The following is a 27,344-nucleotide window of genomic DNA, read 5'->3' as shown; positions in this document are numbered from 1 at the left end:
AAATCATATAATCATTATTTGATTATGTCATGACCCAAAATTTATTAAAGGTCGTGATGGCACCGGATACCACTGTTAGGCAAGCCAACAATAAATACTCAATTTGGTTCTCGTTTTAATATTTTGAAATTATATTTTTCCTTCCATTAAATAGTAGAAGATGAAAATTTACAGAGTATATGATAATATTTTTAACAATTTCAATACAGAACAACTCATAATCACCCCAAAACCCGGTGTCACAAGTGCATGAGCATCAACTAGGAATGTAAAATAAAATACAGCCTCTGTCCGGAATACAAATTTGGACAGAAAAAATATAAATACTCTGAAGGAGACTCTACCGGCTGTGTGTCGTAATGTGGAATGTAGCTCACGTAAGTTCCTGCATGCATACACACCTCTGCTCTCACAAGACCACTAGTCACATATGTACCAGTATAAAAATGTGCAGCAAGTGTAGCATGTGTACGTAATCAACGTGTACCTAGTAAGTATCTAGCCTAACCCCGAAGGAGTAGTGACGAGGGGTCAACATAGACACTCACTAGTGGTCCAACAACATCAGGTACAGTAAAGAGATAAGTAAATATGAGGCAGAGTAAATAAATGAGGTAAACAAGTAATAAATCACGTGGTACAAATCCCCCCTCTTTACGAGAAACTCAAGCTCTCCATTAGAAATTTCCTCCTTAACTGGAGCATATATACATATATAGTGGATCTCAACAGATAGATCGTCATAACTCAAATCGGAAAAACTCACAGATACACTGACTTTTTTGCCAAATATTACGCACGAATCCATGAGGATATGATATAGGAAATGCCGAGGCGTACGACCCGATCCAACATAAATATTTAAATTGTGCACTGCCGAGGTCGAACGTCCCGAACCATAGATACATCTATTAAACTGTCGAGGCATTGACGGCCCGCTCCCATGAGAGTGTGGTACATAAATCCTGCCGAGGCGAATGGCTTGATCTCATTAGAGTGAAATACAAATTTCTGCCGAGGCGAACGACCCGATCTCATAAGAGTAAGAAGCTTTGACGGGTCCTTGACCCCACTCACGAATAAACGTGTGAGTTGTAATTTCTTTAACAAAAACCTTTTAATGAAACATATATACCACGAAAACATGACGTAAGAGGAGTAAAATTATTCGGTGACTAATCATGAACTCGTGTAGTCTTTACAATAGCAAGTCTAGTCTCAAGTAGTAATATAAAATAGAGTAATTTAATAGGCGAGACACTGCTCAAATAGTGCAGCTATAGCATGATGTGAACCTAAGTCTACCCGAACAATAACATGAATGTAGCTACGTACGGGCTCTCGTCACCTCGCGCGTACGTAGCCCCCCACAACAAGCAGCACACATCAATATACAATACCTAGGGGTAATTTCTCCCTCACAGAGTTAGACAGGAGACTTACCTCACTTCGACATTCCAAAATCGGCTCCAACACCGCCCTAACACCTCAAACTGGTGAGTGCCGATCCAAAACTAGTCAAATAAGATGCAACCCAATCAAAATATACTCTAATACTCATAATTAATCAATTTATAATAATTTTCAACTCCGCTAAAAAAATCGATAAAGCAACCCTCGGGCCCACGTGCCCGGATTCTGAAACTTTTCAAAGACAAACACTACTCATAGCACTACGAACTCAAATATATAATTTATTCTTAATTTCATGCCCCAATTCGTGATCAAAATCCACGAGTACCAATATCTAGATTTTTCTTCAAAATCCCAAATTTCTACAAATTTTCATGCTTGAATCCATGTATAAATCTTGTATTTAACTCATAATACGCGAGAATCACTTACCTTGACATAGATGATGAAAATCCCTCCTTGAAGCTCTCCAAAATCGCCCCAACCAAGTAAAAAAATGAGAGAAGAAGAGCCAAATCCCTCTCTTAAAACAATTATGCCCAGCGATTTTTCGCACCTGCGGTGCCTTGGACGTATCTGCGGTCCCGCACATGCGACAAAATCCTCGCAGGTGCGTATTTCCCTTACCTGGCCAAGCTCTGCATCTGCGGACAAAAGGGACCGCTTCTGCGAGCCCATCCGCTCCTGCGACTACTGCTCTCGCACCTGCGGTCACGTAGGAGCGCCAAAAGTTCCGCACCTGTGGTGGTTGGGCTGCCTTTACTCTTTCGCTTCTACGGCTCATAGCTCGCACCTGCGGCTGGCCAAGTGCAGGTGCGATTATGACAGCAACTGGAAGCTTCAGTTGTTGCTCCCAATTTTCAACTTGGTCCGAGCCTCGTCCGATTGCCACTTGGGGCCCCGCCCGAACATACCAACAAGTTTGGAATCATAAAATGGACTCGCTCGAACCCTCGGAACGCCCGAAACAGCATTAAAACTAAGAATCACACCCAAATTCAAGCTTAATGAACTTAGAACTTCAAACTTCTACATTCGATGCCAAAACCTTTCAAATCACGTCCGATCGACCTCAAATTTCGCACACAAGTCACATTCGACATTACGGACTTACTCCAATTCTGGAATCGGAATACGACCCCGATATCACTAAGTCCACTCTCGGTCAAACTTCTCAGAAACCTTCGAATTTCTAACTTTCGCCAAATGACCCCGAAATGACCTACGGACCTCCAAATCCACTTCCGGACGTGCTCCCAATACCAGAATCACCGTATGGAGCTATTCCAGACTCGGAATCCCAAACGGACATCGATAACATTGCAATACACCTCAACCTAATTTTTATGAAATTCTTCCAAAATGCCAACTTCCACAATAGGCGCTGAAACTCTCCCGGGTCATCCAAAACCCGATCCGGACATACGTCCAAGGCCAAAATCATCGTACGAACCTGTTGGAACCTTCCAATCCTGATTCCGAGGTCGTTTACTCAAAAATCAAACCTTAGTCAGATTCTTCTACCTTAAAGTTTTCAAAATGAGATTTTTCTTTCCAAATCAACTCCGAACTTCCTGATATTCAATTCCGACCATGCACACAAATCATAATACCTGATGTGAGGTTACTCATGGCCTCAGACTACCAAACGACACGCTAGGGCTCAAAACGACCGGTCGAGTCGTTACATTCTCTTCCTCTTAAACATACGTTCGTTCTTGAACGTGCTAAAACCTGTTCTGGAGTTGTCTGAAATCACTGTTTAACACCTCGTGCACCTACCCATGCTACCAAAAGCCACCTAAGCATATTAGCTCGAGCAAGTCTGAAGATCCTCCCCTTTATTTAGGCAAATAAGCCTTAGAGCCAAATTTCAATGTCCGAAATTCTCTGCTAGGCCTGATTCCAACATATGAACACCGTTTCAATCACTACACGATGCACCAATACATGATTGCATACCTTTACTGAATTAATACCATGCACCGTGTAACTTACTTGACCATAATAACATCCTCTGACAACGATAGTCGAAATCCCACGAATCTGATGCCCACAACACACCTCACGAAGCATATAAGACCTGTTTCAACTCTCGCAATACTGCCACAATAGAAAGGAAATGAAGACTCATAACCACCTTTCAAATCACAATTTATGGAATCTCCCCTCCCGACAAGAACCATTACCTCATTCTGGACTGAATAACAATATTTACTCTTTAATATGCTTTATACAAACCTGATCGCACTTATCCCAGGTCCCATAATCTCGTCTCACCAGTACAAGTTGTTCAGGCAATAAGCTACCTCAGACACTTCCAAAAGTCTCATATGATTCCATAATGTGCCAACAAGCTATAACCCCGAATGTGATACATAAGGAAACAAACTTCGAAAAGAACTACTCAACCCACATAGCTAATTTAAACAACCGAAAATATGCCATGAACCTTCCTCAGAAAATGAGAAGAAAATCACACAATAATAGATATGGGAAATGGTACTCAATATCACACTGTTGCGGCCTGCAACCCGATCCACACATTATACCGTTGCGGCGTGCAACTTGATCAAACCATGATACCCGTGGCGCGTGCCACCCGATCCAAACAACATATCCGTGGCGGCGTGCCACCCGATCCAGCCATATACCCATGGCGGCGTACCACCCGATCCACACATAATAATCTAAAGGAAACACACATCGAGCCATAACACTTATGTAAGGCCCCGTGTAAAGTTTTCCTAAAAGCCGAGGTTCTGTGATGTCGGGGCAGGTGTAAAGGTTAATAATAGTAGAAACGTTTTTGTGCACCGCAGAACGTTCTATGCCCCATGTAAATGTTTCCTAAAAGCCGGGGTTCTATGCACTATGCGACTGCAGAACCGGTCTGCGGCGCATTATGCGGCCGCAGAATAGGTCTGCGGGCCGCATAGTGACCGCAGACCAGGTCAGTTCCTTTCTAGTTTTGGCATCCAAATTTTGCGGTCATTTCGCGGACCGCATAATCATTATGCGGTCGCATATGCGAACGCAGAACCTGTTCCGGAGCTTCATTTTTGGGTTTTTAAAACCCAACCCTACTTCGTTAAATACACGCTTTGGGCCATTTTTGAGCTAAAAATTGACAATTTAGAGTGAGAAAGAGTGCCCTAAAGTGAAAAGGTGTTCCTCAATAATTGTTTTTCAATTCTTGCTTAAATTTTGGAAGATTAAGAAGGGAAACTCACAAGGTCTTCATCCTAGAGGTAAGATTCTACACCCTAACCCTCAATTTCGAATTTTGTCTAGAATTGGGTAAATAGTAAGATAATATTTGGGCATGAGAGTTGTCTATCTTACATGCATGTGTTAGCAAAGGGTGTAGGAAGATTGTTGAGCTAAAAATGGTAAAGAATAGGTTGTGGGATAAAGAAATCCTCCATAAAAGGACCTTGAAACCTTAATGCACACCTAGTGTTTGATAAAATGCTCAAATGAGCTAGAACCATCATATTTCTAAAATAGATTGAAGTTGCTAAGAATTTCGGAATATTTTATAGTTTAAGGAAGCTCCATTGAGGTATGTTATCTAAACTTTCTCTCTTAGAATCGAATTCCATAATGTCCCCGTGAGTTTCAAAGTATGGGTTACATATTAAAATGTTATGGCTTTGAATCGTATTTCAATGAAAGCTAGTATGCCAAATTGTGTGAGAAAATTTCAATATTCTTAAGACTCTTAAATGCTCATATGTGTACCTAAAGTCTTGATTGGAAATGTCTTATTATTGATAATCTATAAAGATGGTTGGAAGTGAAATAATTGAATTTAGGGTATAGTGTGTGGCCAACATGCCAAGAATTTAAGTTATGATTCTGGCTAGTAGTGCAAATGATTTGAGAGGATGAGATAAAGAATATGAAATGAGCCTCAACTCAATTGTGTAAAAATGATTTCGAAAATAGATTTGCCTAAAAGCTTTTGTACTCAATTCATGCCCATAAGTGGATGCTTTAACTAATGCTTTGCTTTACAAATATATCCATTGTGATTCGAGTCCTTACATACTCAGGTGTTGAAATTGTATATTGTCATTTCTTGGAAAGAGTATTGCAAGAATAAATGGTGTATTGATTGCTTATGATTTGATGTGTGCTTGTATTACTGGTCGGTATGCCCCATTATTTGGGAAGAAACCTTTTGTGTTTAAAGTTCCCATTACTAATAAATTTGAGTTATATGATTGCCGGAATATTCTATATGTTGATATTTGATGGTGATCTTTGAAATTGAAAGAGGCGAAAGTGTAAAATATGAAATAAGGCCATCGTTCCAGGAATAAAGAATCTTGTGAATAGCCAAATGAGCCAAGAAAATATTATCGTTGTGAATGACTGGAAATACTAATGAAAATTTATACAATGTGAAAAATGTTGAGGTGAGTACAATTGTATTTATGTTACCTTTGTGTGCAAATCAAATCAAAAATATTTTTGGGAGCATCATTAGCAAAACCGAGGAAGGGTGGGTCATAAGGCCTACACCTGAAACTACATGTGTCAGTATAGGGGTGGATTATGATTATTTCCCTTATTTGGGATGAAATTAAAATATTGGAGAAATTGTGATATTATTCTCCTTAATTGGGATGAAACTGGTAACAATTGTGGATTTGAAAAGTCAACCCACACGGTATATGTGGGAAGGCACCCTAGCTGATCGGGTGGAGATCAGACGCCATGTTGCGCACATGGTGGTACTACTCTTGGTAACAACTTTCTTTCGCATCACCTGTCAAACCACATTGTCCGTGGCGAGATGGCCTAGCCGATCGGGCGTGATCGGACTCCGTGCTAACAAAAACGGTGGCATATCAGTGCTAATGATCTCCTAATCAAAAATTGTATATGAAGTTCGTATTTTAAAAATTATTATGTTTTAATTGGACATTTGGATATTGTTTATTGTGACTTGCCGTTTCTATGTGTTGCCTTTTCTTATGCATTCTATTTTCAAAGAGAACTTTTAGCTTTACATACTAGTACTATTCGTCAGTACTAACGCCCCTTTTACCGGGGGAGCTGCATCTTTAATGGATGCAGGTGGATCCACAGCAGGCGGCATTGATCTGTGATAGCAATACACTTTCTTCAGCTGACTTGGTAAGCCCCCCTTCATTTCGGGGGTCATATATCTTTTGTTTCTCATGTACTGTATTTTGAGGTATAGCCGGGGCCTTGTTGCCAGCATTTCCATATTACTCTTCTATTGTACTTAGAGGCTTCGTAGACAGGTTGTGGGTTGTGGTTGATGTTGGGAATTGAACTAGAAATGTTGGTATTTAGAAATTATGTTTTTTCATTAATTCTATAAACTCGTAATATTTTAGAAATTATGAATGAAGCTGCTAATGGGAATGAAATGGAGGTTGTTAATAAAAATCTTTTCAGTTTTTGATTAATGGAGTACATCTCTTATCTATTCATGGATGAGTTTGGGTAGAAGAAAATCTAACAGGCTTGCTCGGCCGGGTTCTCTCGGTTGAGCGCCGGTCACGCCCCCCGAGTTTGGGGCATGACAGCTTATACTCACAAAATGCCCGAATATCAACCACAAGCACGCCAAGTGCATAATACAAATCCTGGGGAGACGGGTAGCGTCATACGCTATAAAACTCAAGCACAACTAAGGTGCGATATATGATCTGCATATCGAGAGCCATCCTGCTCACATAATACCACAAACTATAAAGGATCTCAATACGAGTGCGAATAATCGAACCACCTCACAATTCACCTGGTATAATATATATTACACGGAATAGCTGACGACAGAAATAACATCCAAGGCCTGAAGACTCCTCCGAAAACAACGCTATGCTAAGATGAGCACATCCGGCATGATATAGAGCCCACATTCACATTTAGATCCATCCACGGACCTCAAACTGATTCTAATCATATCATGCTGGGTAAATATCCTCTCAAGGACCCACAATGACCTATTCACGATACATAAGAACAGTCGTCAAATCCGGAACAAATTTCCACATTACATAACCAAATGAACCGAGCGCCCTTCAAGCATAAATTCCCACATTAGCGATAGTACCACAATCTCCATACTTGGTTTTAAATCTTTAATCAATCAAGTGACTACATGTCACACTTATACAATCTTCCTGTGGGATACACTCCCACGACCTTCCGCACCAGGTAATAAGTCTGCACATCCATACCACCGATCACACTAATGTTGTAAAGCAGATCAAGAAGCTGCAAATCAGTACACAAAGCCTCTTACACGGGACACCGATCTCAGGTGATGCTAAGGACAATACCAGCTTACTCTAAACATCTGAATTCTTCCCTACTTATCCGAGCTCGTGACATTCTTGTCAACACCTAACCACAACCTTGATCCTCAGCTTCCAATTTCCACTGCTGCTCACTGCACCTAACATGCCAACACGTGAGAGTACCAGAATTCTATAATAACCCCTGACCTACTAATAGGACAAACATTTCATCATATAGAAACCTTTTACTTAACTCATTTCAGGAGAACCATTGTAACACGTGACTGAATTCACATAACTGCAGAAAATACAAACCTCAAGTAGTGGTCTAAACCACCATAACTCTTTTGGGATCCATCTACACATAACAGACCTTTCCCTTGAACTACACGCGACCTGATTTCCTTATAACCCGGGATCTGTAGGCTATCCAAACCAGGACTCAGTTGCACTCTTTTCTCTCTTACCTTTTGAATAATGGTATGGACAAAAATTAGTTATATCGCTCATCTTTCTTTTCCTGAAAACTCTTCATGTTTCCTAGCAAAAAGGGGCATGCTGTGAGCACCTAATTTTTGACTATATTTGAATTTATCACCACCTTTTAGTTGGTAAATATTTTTAAAGCTTTTGTTTTATCTTTTTATACGTTTATAAGAAAACTTAAAAAAAAGTTGAATTTTTAGATAATTAGTCTTGTTTAAATTTACAAAAAGAAAGAAAAATTTTAAAATATATTTTATTAGTATATTTTTGTTAGTCTAATGACTTTCTATAAATAAATATTGAATATTTAGTACTTTAATTTTTTGGTTAGTAAGATGTAGTACTTTACAATATTTACCTATTATCTCTAAATAAATAAATAAGAGTAAAAGAAAAATGAACGAAAGGGTGGCCAACGAAGTGGCCTTGGAAATTTTGTTCAAATCTTGCACATGCACTATCAACATGGCCTTATATTATTGGTAAAAACAACAATATATAAATAAAAAAAAGATTCTATGGCAAAAGTTTTTCATCATTCTTTCATAACCACCGTACTTAATTTTATTTTTTTACCCCTTATTCCTACCCACTTTTCAAAAAGCTCACATGGGGTAGGAATCCAATTTCTCCTTTACCCAATTGTCATTCTACTATACATACAACAAAAGGTCAAAAAAGGGAAGAGGAAAGTCAAAGAGTGGAGAACGAGAGAAGAAAGGGGGACAGATTTGGAGAGAGTACAAAAACGAGAGAGAGAGCACTTGGAAAAAAGGAGAGAGAAAGAACAATATTGAAAAATCCTAGAAGCTCTTTCTTCTTCACTATAGCAGAGCCCCCAAAACCTCTTCTTCCACCTTAAACCTACCTGCAAACCAACGCCTCCATCCACAGCTGCCGATAACCCCCAAACAGTCATTAAAACTAGTCACGAAAACAGCCATCGTCCATGTCGGTTGTAGTTGTATTCCGTTCCGATCGAGTCGAGGTCTCTGCCAAGGTCGTAGTTCGTAGATCCGTCCGTGGTTCCAACAAGGTTTTCGATCATGGATCTAGTGTTGCTGTTGTAGCAGCTATTGGAACTTTATAGAGTTTCTTTATGTATTGCAAATCTGAAATTGCTTCACTCAAGAGGAAAATACTTGCTTAGTTTTGAAAGTACGTGGGCCGAAGGAATTCAATTATGTGGGGTCCATAGAAATGGATAACATGCTGACCTAATATTTCCATAATCTAGTCCAATTAATAATTTCAGTAATGTTGCTAGCATGTAGTGATCGCCGACTCCTTGTGTAGTGTTATTTGACATTAGATAATTAATTTCATCAATAAGATCATACTACGTTTCCACAATAATTTCATAATCATGACTCACAATTATCTCAAACTTAAGAAATGAATTATGAATGTGATAGTATGCTTTAGGCGTGATCTTAAATCTATTATCGTGAATATGTATACGTTTGCGTGACATAGTTACGATTTCCAAAAATAAAGGCATGGTATGCGTCCGCGCAACTTTGACGAAACAATCTCAATAATAATAAAGTGTTCTTAATGGTGTACACGTACGCGTGACACCAAACACACGAATACACACACATGGTCCATTTCAAGATAATTCCTTAATTACGAATTATCAACCAATAAAAGCGGATAGATAAAACATGGAAACCAATAAAACACAGTTATTCAAAAATTAATTCAAGCCAATTTTAATCAATAAAAGCGACCGTGCTAAAACCACGGAACTCGGGAAATGCCTTACACCTTCTCCCCGGTCAACAGAATTCTTTACCCGGACTTTATTTTCGCAGACCAATAATAATAGAGTCAAACCTTCCTTTGGCTAGGGATTCAAATAAAAGGTGACTTGGAACACCCAAAAACTCAATTCCAAGTGGCGACTCTGTAAATAAAATAATCCCTACTCAAGATTGTCATTTTAATTGAAAAAACTCTTTAACCCACAACGATTCATAATATATATTTTTTGGGAGTAGAAAAGGGGTGTGACAACTGTTGTTGTAAGCAAACTCGATCAAAGGCAAGAATCGATCCCACTACTACTCCAAGGCCACAAGTGACCATGGAAGGCTATTAATCACGCTCTGGTCTCAAAGCCCTGCCTCATCAACCTGACTTGGTTTTTTGTCTCCATAGAACTTGAGAATATAGTGATACGAGACCATCAGAACAGAGCACCCATATGGGTCAATCTAGTCAAAGGTGTTGCAATAGATGAGAAGCCTTCCACAAACCGACGATAATAACCTGCTAACCCCAGGAAGCTCCTGATCTCAGTCGCTGTGATAGGATGAGGACAACTCTGAACTATCACGATCTTCTTGGTGTCTACCTTAATACCCTCGCCTGTACAACATGCCCCAAGAATTCCACAGAATTCAATCAGAACTCACACTTTAAGAGATTAGCATATAGCTTCTGTTCCCGCAAGGTCTGAAGCACCACTCTCAAATGCTGCTCGTGCTCCTCCATGCTACGTGAGTATATCAAAATGTCATCAATGAAGACAATGATAAATGAATCAATGTATGGCCTGAACACCCGGGCAAGGCTAATGTAGTTGCGGATACCTTGAGCATAAAGGCGGAGAGTACGGGTAGTTTGGCATCCATTTCTGTAGAGAAGAGGCCACTAGCTTTGGACATTCAGTCCTTGTCTAATAGACTTATGAGGTTGGATATTTCAGAGCCCAACCGAGTTCTTGCATGCGTCATTGCTCAGTCTTCACTCTTCGAGCAGATCAAGGCTCGCCAGTTTGATGATCCGCACTTATCGGTTCTCAGAGAGACGGTACTATAGAGTGGTGCCAAGGAGGTTACTATCGGTGAGGATGGTGTTCTGCGACTCCAGGGACGCCTATGTGTTCCTAATGTTGATGGCTTGAGGGAGAAGATCCTAGAGGAGGCACACAATTCTTGGTATTCTATTTATCGAGGTGCTATGAAGATGTATCACGACCTGAGGTTGCATTATTGGTGGCGGCGGATGAAAAAGGACATAGTTGAGAATGTGGCGAGGTGCCTAAATTGCCAGCAGGTCAAGTATGAGCATCATAGGATAGGTGGCCTGCTTCCGCAGATGACGATACCTGAGTGGAAATGGGATCTCTTTACTATGGACTTCGTAGTTGGGTTGCCGCGGACCTTGAGAAAGTTTGATGCAGTTTGGGTCATTGTCGACAGCTTGACCAAGTCGACACACTTTATTCCAGTTGTGACCATGTACTTTTCAGAGAGGTTGGCCCAGATTTATATTCAGGAGATTGTTTGGTTGCATGGTGTATCGATTTCTATTATATCAGATAGAGGCCCTCAGTTTACTTCTCATTTCTGGAGAGCAGTACAGAGTGAGTTGGGGACCCGTTGTAATGACCTGGTCGGTCTTTTTGAAAGTAATAGCCCCGAACCCCTATTTATTGCTCCCTCTATTTTCTTTTGTGGTTACGTAACTTGCCGAGAGGATTTGATTTTGGTTTCGGAATGAAATGGAACACATAGTCCCTAAAATGGAAGTTTAAGTCATAGGAATCGACCGTAATTTGAATTGTGTGAAGACGACTCCGGAATGGAGTTTTAATGGTCCCAATAGCTCCGTAGGGTGATTTTGGTATTAGGAGCAAGTTTGGATGTTGAATTGGAGGCCCGTAGGTCATTTAAGCGCCTATTGGCGTGTCACAACCCAAATCTCCCTCCGTAAGATGTCGTGACGGCACCTGGTCTCTACGACTAGGTAAGCCTAACAATTTGCGGAATAACGAAAATAAAAGCAGAATATAACAACTAATTTCAACAAATAACTATATAACTGATAAAATGTCACTCGGCATGTACAAGTAACTCAACAATCGAGTATAACAACATTTTCCAAAACCCGGTAGTCACAAGTCACAAGCTTCTAGGAGATAACTAAGTGTCTTTTACATCAAAGTCTAAGGAAAATACGGAATGAAAACAACATAGGAGGGAATGGAGGGGGACTCCGAGGTCTGCGGACACTGCAGATATACTTTGAAGTCTTCATAGCAGCAGCAAGTACTCTCAGCTAATAGCGGGGCTGGTAGGAGGTATCTGGATATGCACACAAAATATGTGCAGAAGAGTAGCATGAGTACACTGCAATGATACCCAGTAAGTGCCAAGCCTAACCTCGATAGAATAGTGACGAGGTCAGGTCCGGGCCCTATTGGTATATAATAAATAAGACAAAAGATATAATAATGTGAAAAGACTAAGAATCTTACAAGGAGAATTCTACAAAAAATAACAACATAACACATAGTGATAAAAAAGAGGGGCACTCCCGAGATACCGTTTCGTAGTCCCAAAAGTAAATACTCAATAAGGGATCTCCCGAGATACCGTCTCATAGTCTCAAAAGTAAATATGCAAGGAGATCTCCCGAGGTACCGCCACGTAGTCTCAAAAATAAATGTGCAAGGGGATCTCCAGAGGTACCGCCTCGTAGTCCCAAAAGTAAATGTGCAGGGGATCTCCCGAGATACTGCCTCGTAGTCCCAAAAGTAAATATGCAGGGGGATCTCCCGAGGTACGGCCTCGTAGTCCCAAAAGTAAACACACAGCTCGAATCGATGGAAAACAATAATTAACAACAAGAATTATACAGTTAAAGCTGATAGAAATCAAGGAAAAATATGAATTCAACTAAGCATGCTGCACAGATTTCAAATAAGCATTTAAGACACATAGACATGCGATATTAGGCTAAACAAGGTAACTACACATGCTAGTACAACTCAATTAAGATGTAACAGGTTACTACTCAGTAAAAAAACCAGATTTTACAACAATTAGCCCGTGTACGCACTCGTCACATCGCGTACACGATGCTCACATATCACAGAAGTATCACAACAGTACCAAATCCTAAGGGAATTTCCCCTACACAAGGTTATGCAAGTCATTTACCTCGAACCAAGCTCAACCAATCAGTAAGAATGTCTTTTCCACGATTATCCGACTCAGAATGACCCAAATCTAGCCAAAAGCAATTACATACCATAAATATAACTATAAGAAACTAATATAATTAATGAAATCAAGACTTTAACAAGAAATTAGAAAATCGCCCCAACAAGTCGACCCGGACCCACGTCTAGGAATCGGGTAAAAGTCACAAAATACGAGCACCCATTCACCCATGAATTCACTCGTACCAAAATTACTCAAATCCGATGTCAAAATCTCAATCAAAACCTAAAAAATTTGGTTGAAGAACTTTTCCCACTTTTTCCCAAATTTCTCAACTCAAATCTTAAATTAGAAGGTGAAATTAATGATAGACTAGTGGGATATAACCAAAAACAAGTGAAGAATCATTACCCAATAGATGCCTCTGAAAAACCCTCAAAATCTCGTCCAAATTCGAGCTCTCTATCTCATGTTTTGATAAAAATGGCTAACCCTCGTTTTTGAAATGTTTATAACTGCCCATGTGTTTACACTATGCGATCGCGGAACATCTCATGCGATCTCGTAGAACAAAGTAAAATGATCCCCCAAAAAGGCTTACGCAAATGCGGATACACTGTCGTGAACGCAGACCATTGCCATGCCAAGCTACAATCGCGTAACATCAAACGCGACCGCATAGAGTAAGTCCTTCCACTGCCTAGGTCCTTTATCTCTCTTCACTGCGAATGCGGCACAAGCCACGGATTCACTGGGCCAGCAAGCTTCACGATCGCATATGAATACATGCGATCACATAGAATAAAAAGAGATAGCCAACACTTAAGGCTTCGCGATCGCGTCTCCTCCTATGCGACCGCATAAGAGGAAATCAGCAACTGAAAACACCAGAAATTTCTGCAACTCCAACAAGTCCAATTCTAGTTTGTTAACCATCCAGAATCCACCTGAGGCCCCCGGGACCTCAACCGAACCTACCAATAAGTCCTAAAATATCATACGGACTTAGTCGAGGCCTCAAATCACATCAAACAACATCGAAAACATGAATCGCACCCTAATTCAAGCTTAATGAACTTTGAAACTTCAAACTTGAACAACCGATGCCGAAACCTATCAAAACACGTCCGATTGACCTCAAATTTTGCACACAAGTCATAATTTAAATTACAGACCTACTCTAACTTTCATAATCGGAAACCGACCCTAATATCAAAAAGTCCACTCCCGGTCAAACTTCCCAAAAATTCAACTATTGCCATTTCAAGCCTAATTCAGCTATAGACCTCCAATTCACAATCCGGACACGCTCCTAAGTCCAAAATCACCAACAGAGCTAACAGAACAGACGAAATTCTAATCCGGAGCCGTCTTCACACAGTTCTAATTATGGTCAAAATCCTAGAACTTAAGCTTCTGTTTTAGAGACTAAGTGTCCCAATTCACTCCGAAACCAAAAAAATAAAACCTCCTGGCAAGTCACATAAGTAGAAAAAGATACAGGGAAAGTAGTAAATAGGGGATCAGGGCTAATACTCTCAAAACGACCAGCCGGATCATTACATGGCGAAAGTTCAAAAATTGGATGATTTTGGGAAAGTTTGACCGGCAGTAGACTTTTTGATATCGGGGTCAGATTCTGATTCGTGAAGTTGGAGCAGGTCCGTAATGTTAATTACAATGTGTGTGAAAAATCTGAGGTCAATCGGACTTGATTTGATAAGTTTCGGTGTCGGATGTAGAAGTTTGAAGTTTTAAAGTTTATTAGGCTTGAATCGATGTGCAATTCATATTTTTAGCATTGTTTGATGTGATATAAAGGCTCGGCTAAGTCTGTATGATGTTTTAGGCCTGGTTGGTATAATTGGTTGAGGTCCCAGGCGCCTCGGGTAGATTCCGAGTGGTTAACGGACAAAATTGGACTTGGAGCATAGCTAAAGCTTTGTTGTGTCTAGTACAATCGCACCTGCGCATTTTGGGCCGTAGGTACGGCACCGCAGAAGTGGAATTCGAGCTGCAAAAGCAGAACTGGGACTGTCCAGTTGAGCCTGCAGATGCGGTCATGGCCTTGCAGAAGCGAGAAGAGTGGGCACAGATGCAAAGGGTGCGCAGGTGCGATGGGGAGTTCCTCACCTGCGGTTGCACAGATGTGAGACTCAAGACTGCAGAAGCGGAAGTGTTGGATAGAAAATTAAATACAAGGGTTAGCGATTTTGGCTTCATTTCAAACATTTTGATGTCCGGTTTGGCGATTTTCTAGAGTGTTTTCGAGGGATTTCTTGAGGTAAGTCTCTTGTGCTTATTTTTGAGCAATAATCTTGTTTTCTCATTGATATTTCCACCTAGTTAGCGTGTATTTAAAGTGGAAATTGGGAGTTTGAGGCTAGGGATTTGGAGAGTTAAATTTGAGGTTTTGAGTGACGATTTGGTGTCCGATTTGGGTAAAAGTGGTATGGTTGGACTCGTGGTCGAATGGATGTTCGTAATTTGTGACATTTACCCGATTCCGAGACATGGGCCCAGGTCAACCTTTTGGGCCGAATTTTCAATTCTTTGCTTAATTCGTAGTTTCATTATTTAAATTAGTTTCTTGTAGTTATATTTATAGTATGAAATTATTTTGGCTAGATTCGAGCCGATCGGAGTTGGAAAGTCGAGGGAAAGAGATTCTTACCGATTGATTGAGCGAGATTTGAGGTAAGTGACTTATCTAACCTTGAGTGGGGGAAATCCCCTTAGGATTTGGTACTGTTGTAACAATTTGTGATAAGTGTGCGCCGTGTACGCGAGGTGACGAGTGCGTACACAGGCTAATTATGGAAAATTTCGGTTCTTGCTGAGTTGTCTTCTTTTAAATCCCTTAACTGAGTTGCCTTAGCATATGTAGTGATCATGTTTAGCCTAGTTTCACATGTCTACGTGCCTTAACTCTTACTTGCAATTTGTGAAACATGCTTAGTTGAATTACCTGCTTTCCTTGATTTGAATTAAATCTTTAACTGTAAGATTTCTTGCTGTAAATTTGTTGTTCCTTCGGTTATCTGCTGCATATTTATGTTGGGACTACGAGGCGGTTCCTCGGGAGATCCCCTTGTCTTGCATATTTACTTTAGGACTACGAGGCAGTTCCTCGTGAGATCCCCCTGTCTTGCATATTTACTTTGGGACTACGAGGCGGTACCTCGGGAGATCCCCCTATTGTGCATATTTATATTTGAGACTACGAGGCGGTACCTCGGGAGTGCCCCTATTGTGTACCTCTATTGTTGTGCTGTTATTTTCTAAAACTTCTTGTCGTTTAAATTCTCAGTCATTTCAAAATATTATTATATCTTCTGTCTTGCTTATCTTTTAAACTAGTAGGCCCCTGACTTGACATCGTCACAACTCTACCGAGGTTAGGCTTGACACTTACTAGGTACCGTTGTGGTGTACTCATATTACACTGCTGCACATATTTTTGTGTAGATCCAGGTTCTTCCTCCCAGACCAGATACCAGTGAGTTGGACCACACGTGGAGACTTCATGGTATACCTGTCAGAGTCCACAGACCTCGGAGTCACCCTCTATCCTTATAATGTTGTTTGCCCTATTTTCTTTAGACTTTGATGTAAAGATACACTTAGTATTTTCTTTTAGAAGCTTGTGATTTATTTCGATCGGGTATTGGGAGTTGTAATTATTTATATCGCAGTTTCTATTTATATATCATGTGTTGAGATTTGAGCTTATATTGTTATTCAGTTATTCTATAAATTGTTAGGCTTACCTAGTCTTAGAGACTATGTGCCATCACGACATCTTACGGAGGGAAAATGGGGTCATGACAAGTTAGTATCCGAGCACTAGGTTCATAGGTGTTATAAGTCACAAGGAGGTTTAGTAGAGTCTCACGGATCGGTACAGAGACATCTCTACTTATCTTCGAGAGGCTATGGAACTGTTAGGAAAAGCTTCACTTCTTTTATTCCTTATCATGCGAGATTTTGGTTTCGGATTCTAAATTTCTATCTTTCTATACTCACACAAAAGGTAAGGACACATACAACTGGATCAAATGACCTGACACCCGCGCTCCCTGCTAGAGCCGCGAGAGGTCAGGGTCGGGGTAGAGGCCGAGGACATCCATGCAGTGCAGCCAGAGAACCCGCATGAGCTACTACAGAGGAGCCTCCTGTACAGGGTGCTTTCAGTGGGCAGTCCAATAGATCAGGCCCGAACTAGTCGCAGTAGCCACGTCCTTCGAGAGCTTGTTTTGAGTATGGTGACACTCGCCATGTGGTGAGGGATTTCCCCAGATTTAGGAGGGGTGCACCTCTACAGATTTCTCAACCACCGCGTGCTCCACCAGGTCCTTGGGTTATGGTTACAACACCAGCTACCATGCCACTTGCATAACCAGCTAGAGGTGGAGGCCGTACAGGTAGAGGTCATCCTAGAAGGGGAGGCCAGGCCAGATATTATGCCCTTCCTCCTAGGACGGATGCAGTTGCATCAGATTCTGTTATTACATGTATTGTTCCGGTCTGTTATAGAGATGTATTAGTCTTATTTGATCCAGCTCCACTTATTCCTATGTGTAATCTTATTTTGCTTCGCATTTGGGTGTATCCCGCGATTCTCTGAGTTCACCTGTTTATGTATCTACACCCGTGAGTGATTCTATTATTATTGACCATGTGTATCGGTCGTGTTTGATTGTTCTTAGTGGTTTTGAGACCGGAGCCGAATTATTATTGCTCAGTATGGTGGATTTCGATATCATTTTGGGCATGGAGTGGTTGTCGCCCTATCACGCTATCCTTGATTGTCATTCCAAGACGGTGACATTGGTTATGCCAAGTCTACCGCGGCTTGAGTGGAGAGGTACCTTAGATCGTGTTCCTAGCAGGGTTGTCATATTTCTTAAAGCTCGACGAATGGTTGAGAAGGGATGTGATATGTATCTGTCCTATGTGAGGGATGTCAGTGTTGATACTCCTACCGTCGAGTCTGTTCCGGTAGTGAGGGACTATTTAGATGTATTCCCGGCGGATCTTCCGGGCATGTCGCCCGACAAGGATATTAAAATTAGAATTGATTTGTTACCGGGCACTCAGCCCATTTTCATTCCACCTTATCGGATGGCCCAGCAGAGTTGAAAGAATTAAAGGAACAGTTGCAAGAGTTGCTCGATAAGGGCTTCATTCGGCCTAATGTGTCGCCTTGGGGTGCTCCTGTATTGTTTGTGAATAAGAAGGATGGTTCTATGCGAATGTGTATCGATTATCGCTAGTTGAACAAGGTTACAGTAAAGAACAGATATTCATTGCCACGTATTGATGACATATTTGATTAGCTTCAGGGTGCCAGAGTATTCTCTAAGATCAACTTGCGTTCAGGCAATCATCAGTTGAAGATTCGGGAGCCAGATATCCCAAAGACTTCTTTCAAGACTCGGTAAGGTCATTACGAGTTCCTTGTGATGTCTTTTGGGCTGACCAATGACCCAGCAACATTCATTCACTTGATAAACAGTGTATTTCAGCCCTATCTTGACTTCTTCATCATTGTTTTTATTGACGACATTCTAGTGTACTCCCGGTGTCGAGAGAATCATGAGCAACACTTGAGGACTGTGCTTCAGACCTTGAGAGAGAAGAAGTTATATGCAAAATTTTTGAAGTTTGAATTTTGTCTAGATTCAGTGGCATTTTTGGATTATTTAGTATCGAGTGAGGGGATCAAAGTAGACCCGAAGAAGATTGAAGCAGTGCAGAATTAGCCCAGACCATCCCCAGCTATGGAGATCTGGAGTTTTCTTGGCTTGGCGGGGTATTACCGTCGATTTGTAGAGGGTTTTACATCTATTGCAGCACCTATGACCAGATTGACCGAGAAGGGTGCTCCGTTCAGGTGGACAGAGGATTGTGAGGAGAGCTTTCAAAAGCTCAAGACTGCTTTGACTACAACCCCAGTATTAGTGTTGCCTACTGGATCGGGGTCCTATACGATGTATTGCGATGTGTCGTGCATTGGCCTTAGTGTGGTGTTGATGCAGGATGATAGGGTGATTGCCTACGCGTCTAGACAGCTGAAGGTGCATAAGAAGAACTATCCAGTCCACGGCCTTGAGTTAGAAGCTATTATTCATGCCTTGAAGATTTGGTAGCACTATTTGTATGGTATTCCTTGTGAGGTTTTCACCGATCACCGGAGTCTACAACATCTGTTTAAACATAAGGATCTTAACTTGCGGCAGTGGAGATGGTTGGAGGTTCTTAGGGATTATGACATCACCATTCTCTATCATCCCAGGAAGGCCAATGTGGTGGCCGATTCCTTGAGTCACAAGGCAGAGAGTTTGGGCAGTTTAGCATATCTACCAGTAGCAGAGAGGCCTTTAGCCTTGGATATTCAGGCATTGGCCAACTAGTTTGTCAGATTGGATGTTTTCGAGCTAAGCAGAGTTTTGGCTTGTGTAGTTTTCCGGTCTTCTCTTTATGATCGTATCAGAGAACGTCAGTATGATGACCCACATCTGCTTGTTCTTAAGGACACGGTTCCGCACGATGATGCCAATGAGGTCATTATTGGAGATGACGATGTATTACGGATGCAGGGTAGGCTATGTGTGCCTAATGTAGATGGTTTGCGTGAGTTGATTTTCCAGGAGGCCCACAGTTTGCAGTACTCCATTCATCTGCTTGTGATTGTATCAGAGAGTATCAGTATGATGACCCCCATCTGCTTGTTCTTAAGGACACGGTTCAGCGCGGTGATGCCAATGAGGTCACTATTGGAGATGACGGTGTATTACAGATGTAGGGCACACTATGTGTGCCTAATGTAGATGGTTTGCGTGAGTTGATTCTCCAGGAGGCCCACAGCTCGCGGTAATCCATTAATCCAGGTGCCGCGAAGATGTATCAGGATTTGAGGCAGCACTATTAATGGAGGCGGATGAAAAAGGACATAGTGGAATATGTAGCTCATTGCCTAAATTGTCAATAGGTGAAGTATGAGCATCATCGACGGGTGGATTGCTTCAAAAGTTAGAGATTCCAGAGTGGAAATGGGAGCGGATCACTATGGATTTCGTTGTTGGGCTCCCACGGACTCAGAGGAAGTTCGATGCAGTTTGGGTGATTATGGATAGATTGACCAAGTCAGCTCATTTCAATCATGTGGTTACTACTTACTCTTCGGAGCAGCTGGCTCAAGTTTACATCCGTGAGATTGTCAGGCTTTATAGTGTACCGATATCTATCATCTCTGACCGGAGTACGCAGTTTACATCACGGTTCTGGAGAGAGTATAGCGTGAGTTGGGTACTCGTGTGGAGTTAAGTACAACATTTTACCCTCAGACAAACGGACAGTCTGAGCGCACTATTCAGATATTGGAGGATATTCGTGCATGTGTGATTAATTTAGGAGGTTCTTGGGATAAGTTCTTTCCACCCGCGGAGTTTGCCTACAACAACAGTTATCAGTCGAGTATTCAGATGGCATCGTATGAGGCTTTATATGGTAAACAGTGTCAGTCTCCAGTGGGTTGGTTCGAGCCAGGCGAGGCTAGGCTATTGGGTACAGACTTGGTTCAGGATGCCTTGGAGAAAGTTAAATTGATTCAGGATCGACTTCGTACAGCCCAGTTCAGGCAGAAGAGTTACATGGATCAGAAGGTTTGCGTCGTTGCATTCATAGTTGGGGAGCAGGTCTTGCTCTGGGTTTCGCCTATGAAGGGTGTTATGAGGTTCGGAAAGAAGGGAAAGTTGAGCCCTAGGTATATCGGGCCTTTTGAGATTCTTGAGAGGGTTGGATATGTGCCTTACAGACTTGCACTACCACCTAGTCTCTCTGCAGTTCATCCAGTGTTCCATGTTTTTATGCTCCGGAAGTATCACGGTGATCCGTCTCATGTGTTAGACTTCAGCTCAGTCCAGTTGGACAAGGATCTATCTTATGTCGAGGAGCTAGTGGCCATTTTGCATAGGCAGGTTTGGAAGTTGAGGTCAAAGAACATCGCTTCAGTGAAGGTTTAATGGAGGGGTCATCCGGTCGAGGAGGTGACTTGGGAGACCGAGCATGATATGTGCAGCCATTATCCTCATATTTTCACCACTCCAGGTATGTCTCTATACTCGTTCGAGGACGAACGTATGTTTTAAGAGTGGGAGGATGTAATGACCCGGCTGGTCTTTTTGGGAGTACTAGCCCCGAACCCCTATTTATTGCTCCCTCTATTTCATTATGTGGTTACGTAACTTGCCGGGAGGATTTGTTTTTGGTTTTGGAGTGAAATTGGACACATAGTCCCTAAAATGGAAGTTTAAGTCGTAGAAATCGATCGTAGTTTGAATTGTGTGAAGACGACTCCGAAATGATGTTTTGACGGTTCAATAGCTGCGTAGGGTGATTTTGGTCTTAGGAGCGTGTTCGGATGTTGAATTGGAGGCCCGTAGGTCATTTTAGCGTTTATTGGCAAAAGTTCGAAAATTGGATGATTTTTGGGAAGTTTGACAGGGAGTGGACTTTTTGATATCCGGGTCGGATTCCGATTCCGAAAGTTGGAGTAGGTTTGTAATGTCTATTATGACTTGTGTGCAAAATTTGAGGTCAATCAGACTTGATTTGATAGGTTTTGGCGTCGGATGTAGAAGTTTGAAGTATTAAAGTTCATTAGGCTTGAATCAATGTGCAATTCGTATTTTTAGCGTTATTTAGGACTGGTTGGTATATTTGGTTGAGGCTGTGGACCTCGGGTGGATTCCGGGTGGTTAACGGATAAAATTGGACTTGGAGCATAACTGAAGCTTTTGTTTTGTGTGGTGCAATCACACCTACGCATTTTGGGCCGCAGGTGCGGCACAACAAAAGCAGAATTTGAGCCACAGAAGCGGAATTGGGACTGTCCAGCTGAGCCCGCAGATGCGGTCATGGTCTCGCAGAAGCGATAAGAGGGGGCGCAGATACAAAGGGTGTGAAGGTACGATGGGGAGTTCCTCACCTATGATTGCACAGATGCGAGGGTGAAGACCGAAAAAGTGGAATTTTGGTCGCTTCTGTGACACCGCAAATGCGGTTAAGTGTCCGCAGAAGCGGAAGTGCTGGACAGAAAGTTAAATACAAGGGTTCGCGATTTTGGCTTCATTTCAAACATTTTGAGGTCGGGTTTGGGCATTTTTGAGAGCATTTTCGAGAGATTTATTGAGGTAAGTCTCTTATGCTCATTTTTGAGCAATAATCTTGTTTCCTCATTGATTTTTCCATCTAGTTAGTGTGTATTTAAGGTGGAAATTGGGAGTTTGAGGCTAGGGATTTGGAGAGTTTAATTTGAGGTTTTGAGTGGCGATGTGGTATCGGATTTTGGTAAAAATGGTATGGTTTGACTCGTGGTCAAATGGGTGTTCGTAATTTGTGACTCCTACCCGATTTCGAGATGAGGGCCCGGGTTAACTTTTTGGGCCGAATTTTCAATTCTTTGCATCGTAGTTTCATTATTTAAATTAGTTTCTTGTAGTTATATTTATAGTATGAAATTATTTTGGCTAGATTCGAGCCGATCAGAGTTGGAAAGTCGAGGGAAAGGCATTCTTACCAATTGATTGAGCAAGATTTGAGGTAAGTGACTTGTCTAACCTTGAGTGGAAAAAATCCCCTTAGGATTTGGTACTGTTGTAAAAATTTATGATAAGTGTGCGCTGTGTACGCGAGATGACGAGTGCGTACACGGGATAATTGTGGAAAATTTTGGTTCTTGCTGAGTTGTCTTTTTTTAAATTCCTTAACTGAGTTGCCTTAGCATATGTAGTGATCATGTTTAGCCTAGTATCGCATGTCTACATGTCTTAACTCTTACTTGCAATTTATGCAACATGCTTAGCTGAATTACTTGCTTCCCTTGATTTGAATTAAATCTTTAACAGTAAGATTTCTTGCTTTAAATTCGTTGTTCCTTTGGTGATCTTCTGCATATTTACTTTGGGACTACGAGGCGGTTTCTCGGGAGATCCCCATGTCTTACATATTTACTTTGGAACTACGAGGAGGTTCTATTTATATATCATGTGTTGAGATTTGAGTTCATATTGTTATTCAGTTATTTCGCAAATTGTTAGGCTTACCTAGTATTAGAGACTAGGTTCCATCACAACATCCTACGGAGGGAAAAATGGGGTCATGACACCCGTGTAGAGCTTAACATAGCCTTTCATCAGCAGACCGACGGGCAGTCGGAGCGGACAATTCAGATCTTGGAGGATATGCTCAGAGCATGTGTGATTGACTTCGGAGGGAAGTGGGATCGATTCTTGCCTTTGGCCGAGTTTGCTTACTCCACGTGCAACCTTGAACGGTGGTGAGGCAAACTTTAGTGAAGACGCTGAGTCCCTGAGGGGGGTGTATGTGACACCCTAGGCGAATCCCACATCGATAAAATACGGGAGAGATGTTGTGTATATAAGTAGACATGCCTTAGACTCTAGTGACACGTTTTAAAGTCGTGTGGGCCTAGGCCCAAAGCGGACAATATCACTAGTGGGCTGGGCTGTTATAGGTTCGGTCAGTTATTTTATAAAATTTGTACCATACTAATTTTTCAGTTATTTATTTATGAATAACCAAAATTAGACTTTTTGAAATTGTCCCAATCATATCGATTTCTTTTCGGTATCGGTACGGTTCTGTTAATTTTTGGTATATTTTTTTAAATATCATGTAAAAATTACTAATAAGAGTAGAATGTAATAACATACGGACTTTTATAGGACTTAGCAAAACTCTCTAGATATTTTTACATTTGAAAGGGTGATGAATTAAGAAAATTTAAAAGATGGCTAGAGTATAGATCCATCATGTATTCTACAGCAACGTAAAAGAAACTAAAAAAATTAATACAAAGAAAATATAAATTACACAAGTAGAAAGATATTAACCAAGATGGGATTATATTGGAACTTAAGAATAAAGTCTATAGAAGATTGAATATTCAAAAAGATAAATCTAAATCATACGGAAGGAAATATATTCAATACATTGTAGTTTGCTATTCATAATCGCTACAATACCTCGTGCCTTAGCTTGCTAGTGAATATACTGGAAATAAATTAGTTTCAATAAGAGTAGCATAGTATGTTTGTGAATTAGGATTTTGAGTTTAATTACATGTTGGCTTGTAACTGTTTTTATAATTTCAAGATCCAAGAAAAAATTTAATGCTTTATTATTTTTAAAACTAATATATAAATATATCTTTCACATATAAATTTAGTCGGTACGATTCGGTATTTTTTTAATTTATTTTCATAAAATAAAAAACATACCCTAATTATCGGTATGATTATAGGTTTATATAAAAATCTACGATTTTATTAAAAGAAATCTAAAAATTAATTCGGTGCGGTTCGGTCGGTTTAGTCAGTTTTTAAATATCCATTGACACCCCTAACTCCCTTCGTTCCACTTTAAGTGATTTTTTAACCTTTTTTGTGGTCCACAATATTTAATTTGTTCAGATATAAAAAAAGAATTAACTTCTTCTTTTCAAAGTTACCCTTGAAGTAAAGAGCCTAATAATAGTTTGTTATATTTCCAATGAGAAAATTAAGGTTAATATGGTCAATTTTATTATTAATTTATGTTAAAAGGTGAATTTCTTAATATGTGTGAAAAGAGCCAAAAAATCACTTAAAGTGGACCGGATGGAGTATTATTTAGGTGAAATGATAGTGGTATAAAAGTAAAAGTCTTATATAATATGGTTTTCATAAGAGGAATTAAATAAATGGTAAAATGTAAAATTTCATAATGCCCTTTTTGTGGTCAAATAATGGTGATGACAAGCAAATTTGACAATTTATTGTGGATGGCTGAAGCCTGAAGGTAACCATGGAACAATTTATTATTTACTAGTTTCAATGGGTAACCTTTTTTAGAGGGACAAATTAAGCTAGTGCATGTTGGGAAATGACTCTTGATTTGTAATGTGCCCGTATTAATTTCTTTGGTAGGTACGATATGATAATTGTTTAGCTATAGACATCTAACTATAAAAATGCGATTTAACTCTATACTAATAGCATTTGGACATTTGGACAATATCTTTGAATGACATATATATGTAACAAGCTCATAGCTGTTTTTATAGACCAATATCACATGCAATTCTAAATCTCATATGCTTTAGGGGTTCAGATGAGCACATGCCCGGAGACAAACACAGTATCACACTGTCTTTGCTTTAAAAAAGAAGTATAGTAAATATATATTCGTTGAAATGTTTTGTCTATATTACTTAGTTTTTTTCCATTTGTAGGAAGAAGGTGGGAAATTGGAGAGTAGTAGTAAAAATGGGGAATCATTTTGGCACACAACTATTTTGTACTCTATCTTTTTATGTCTAACGACTAACGAGAAGCTCATGTCGCGGGAAACCGTGTACGAGCAATTATTGGGAGAAGGGAACTTATATGGTATTTACTTTAAGATAGTGAATATAATTGTCTGTGATAAAAAAAGGTTTATCACTTAAGTATAATCATGCAATTTTTTTTGTTTCTCATGCAGTGTCCGGTACTTACATTGACGCCCGATTAAATCCGGATTCGCGCCGGAAAATCCCACATTGAGGGTAAAACGCTCTCTAACAAAGTCGACTCCATACCAAAGAATCCGAGACCTCCAGTTAAAAATAAAGGAGTACTTACCACTCAATCACAGCCTCGTTGATCATTCATCCTGTTATTAGGAGTATCATCATTTATAATAATTTTTAAGATTAAATTACTTAGTTTACAACTAACCTCCCATCACGGGTGTGGCCAGGTTATGGCTAGGGCTCAATTGAATCCTTTGAGAAAAAAAAAAAGACATTGGTAAAAAAGAAGGCTAACAACATTACTATTTGAGGAGTCAAAAAAAAAAAATCTGTGACCACATATTTTTTAAAATTATAAATTACTATGACTTATAATATTTTTATATAGTTTTCAAAAAAATAAATTTTATTTTTATAAATTTAAAGATTCTTTATTCAAATTTATGGCAAAAAAATTAAGAACTTTAACCTTGCCACATAAAATGGGACGGAAAAAATATATTTTAAATTCTATTGACAAAAGGAGAGATTTCTACTATAATAACAAAGAGAATCAAGAATTATTTTAGGTCTGTTATGAATATATTATATTATGAATGTTCATTTAGTACTCCGTTGTGAATAAGCTTCCTGAAGAAGTTTATCCATATGAGACTCCGCCATAAATATATTTATCTATTTAGTACTCTATTGGAAATAAGCCTCCTGAAGAAGCTTATCCTTTCGGTACTCCGTTATGGATAAATATTACCCATGATAGAAGATTATCTATATCTGGCACAACAGTTTAGAGCAGCAGCTTACAAGCAGCTTACACAGCAGCTTGCAACAGCAACTTACAAGCAGCTTACACAGCAGCTTATACAGCAGCTTCCTTTCTTCTATAAATATAGGAGAATTCAGTTCATTATGTACAGAAGTTTGAAGTTTGAATAATATATCAGTTTCTCTCTATATTTGTCTTTACTTTACAGTCTTTATTTTATAACACGTTATCAGCACGAGACTCTGCCATCTCGAGCAAATACTTTGAAAGTATCAAAGGTACGAACTTTCTTTTTCTAAATAATGTCAAATCTTTCTAAACTTGAGTTTGTAGCCCTGGATATATCGGGCAAAAGCTACATGTCTTGGGTACTTGATGCCGAAATTTATCTTGATGCGATGGGTCTGGCAGACACCATCAAAGATAAAAATCAAGCATCAAATCAAGACCGTGCCAAAGCAATGATATTCCTACGCCATCACCTTGATGAGGGCCTGAAAATGGAATATCTTACTGTTAAAGATCCAGTCATACTGTGGAGTAATTTGAAAGATAGATATGACTACCTGAAGATGGTCGTTCTTCCACAGGCACATTATGATTGGACTCATCTAAGGCTACAAGATTTTAAATCTATCAGTGAGTATAATTCTGCTATGTTCAGAATTATTTCCCAATTGAAACTATGTGGTGATAATATTACTGATCATGATATGTTGGAGAAAACTTTTACCACTTTTCATGCCTCGAATATGCTCCTGCAGCAGCAATATCGAGAGATGGGATTTAAAAAGTATTCTGAACTTATCTCACATCTTCTTGTAGCCGAGCAACATAATGGTCTATTAATGAAAAACCAT

The sequence above is a fragment of the Nicotiana tabacum genome, chromosome 2, assembly GCF_000715075.1.
Source record: "Nicotiana tabacum cultivar K326 chromosome 2, ASM71507v2, whole genome shotgun sequence".
Taxonomy (NCBI): Eukaryota; Viridiplantae; Streptophyta; class Magnoliopsida; order Solanales; family Solanaceae; genus Nicotiana; species Nicotiana tabacum.
Note: the sequence above shows the minus strand (reverse complement) of the source record.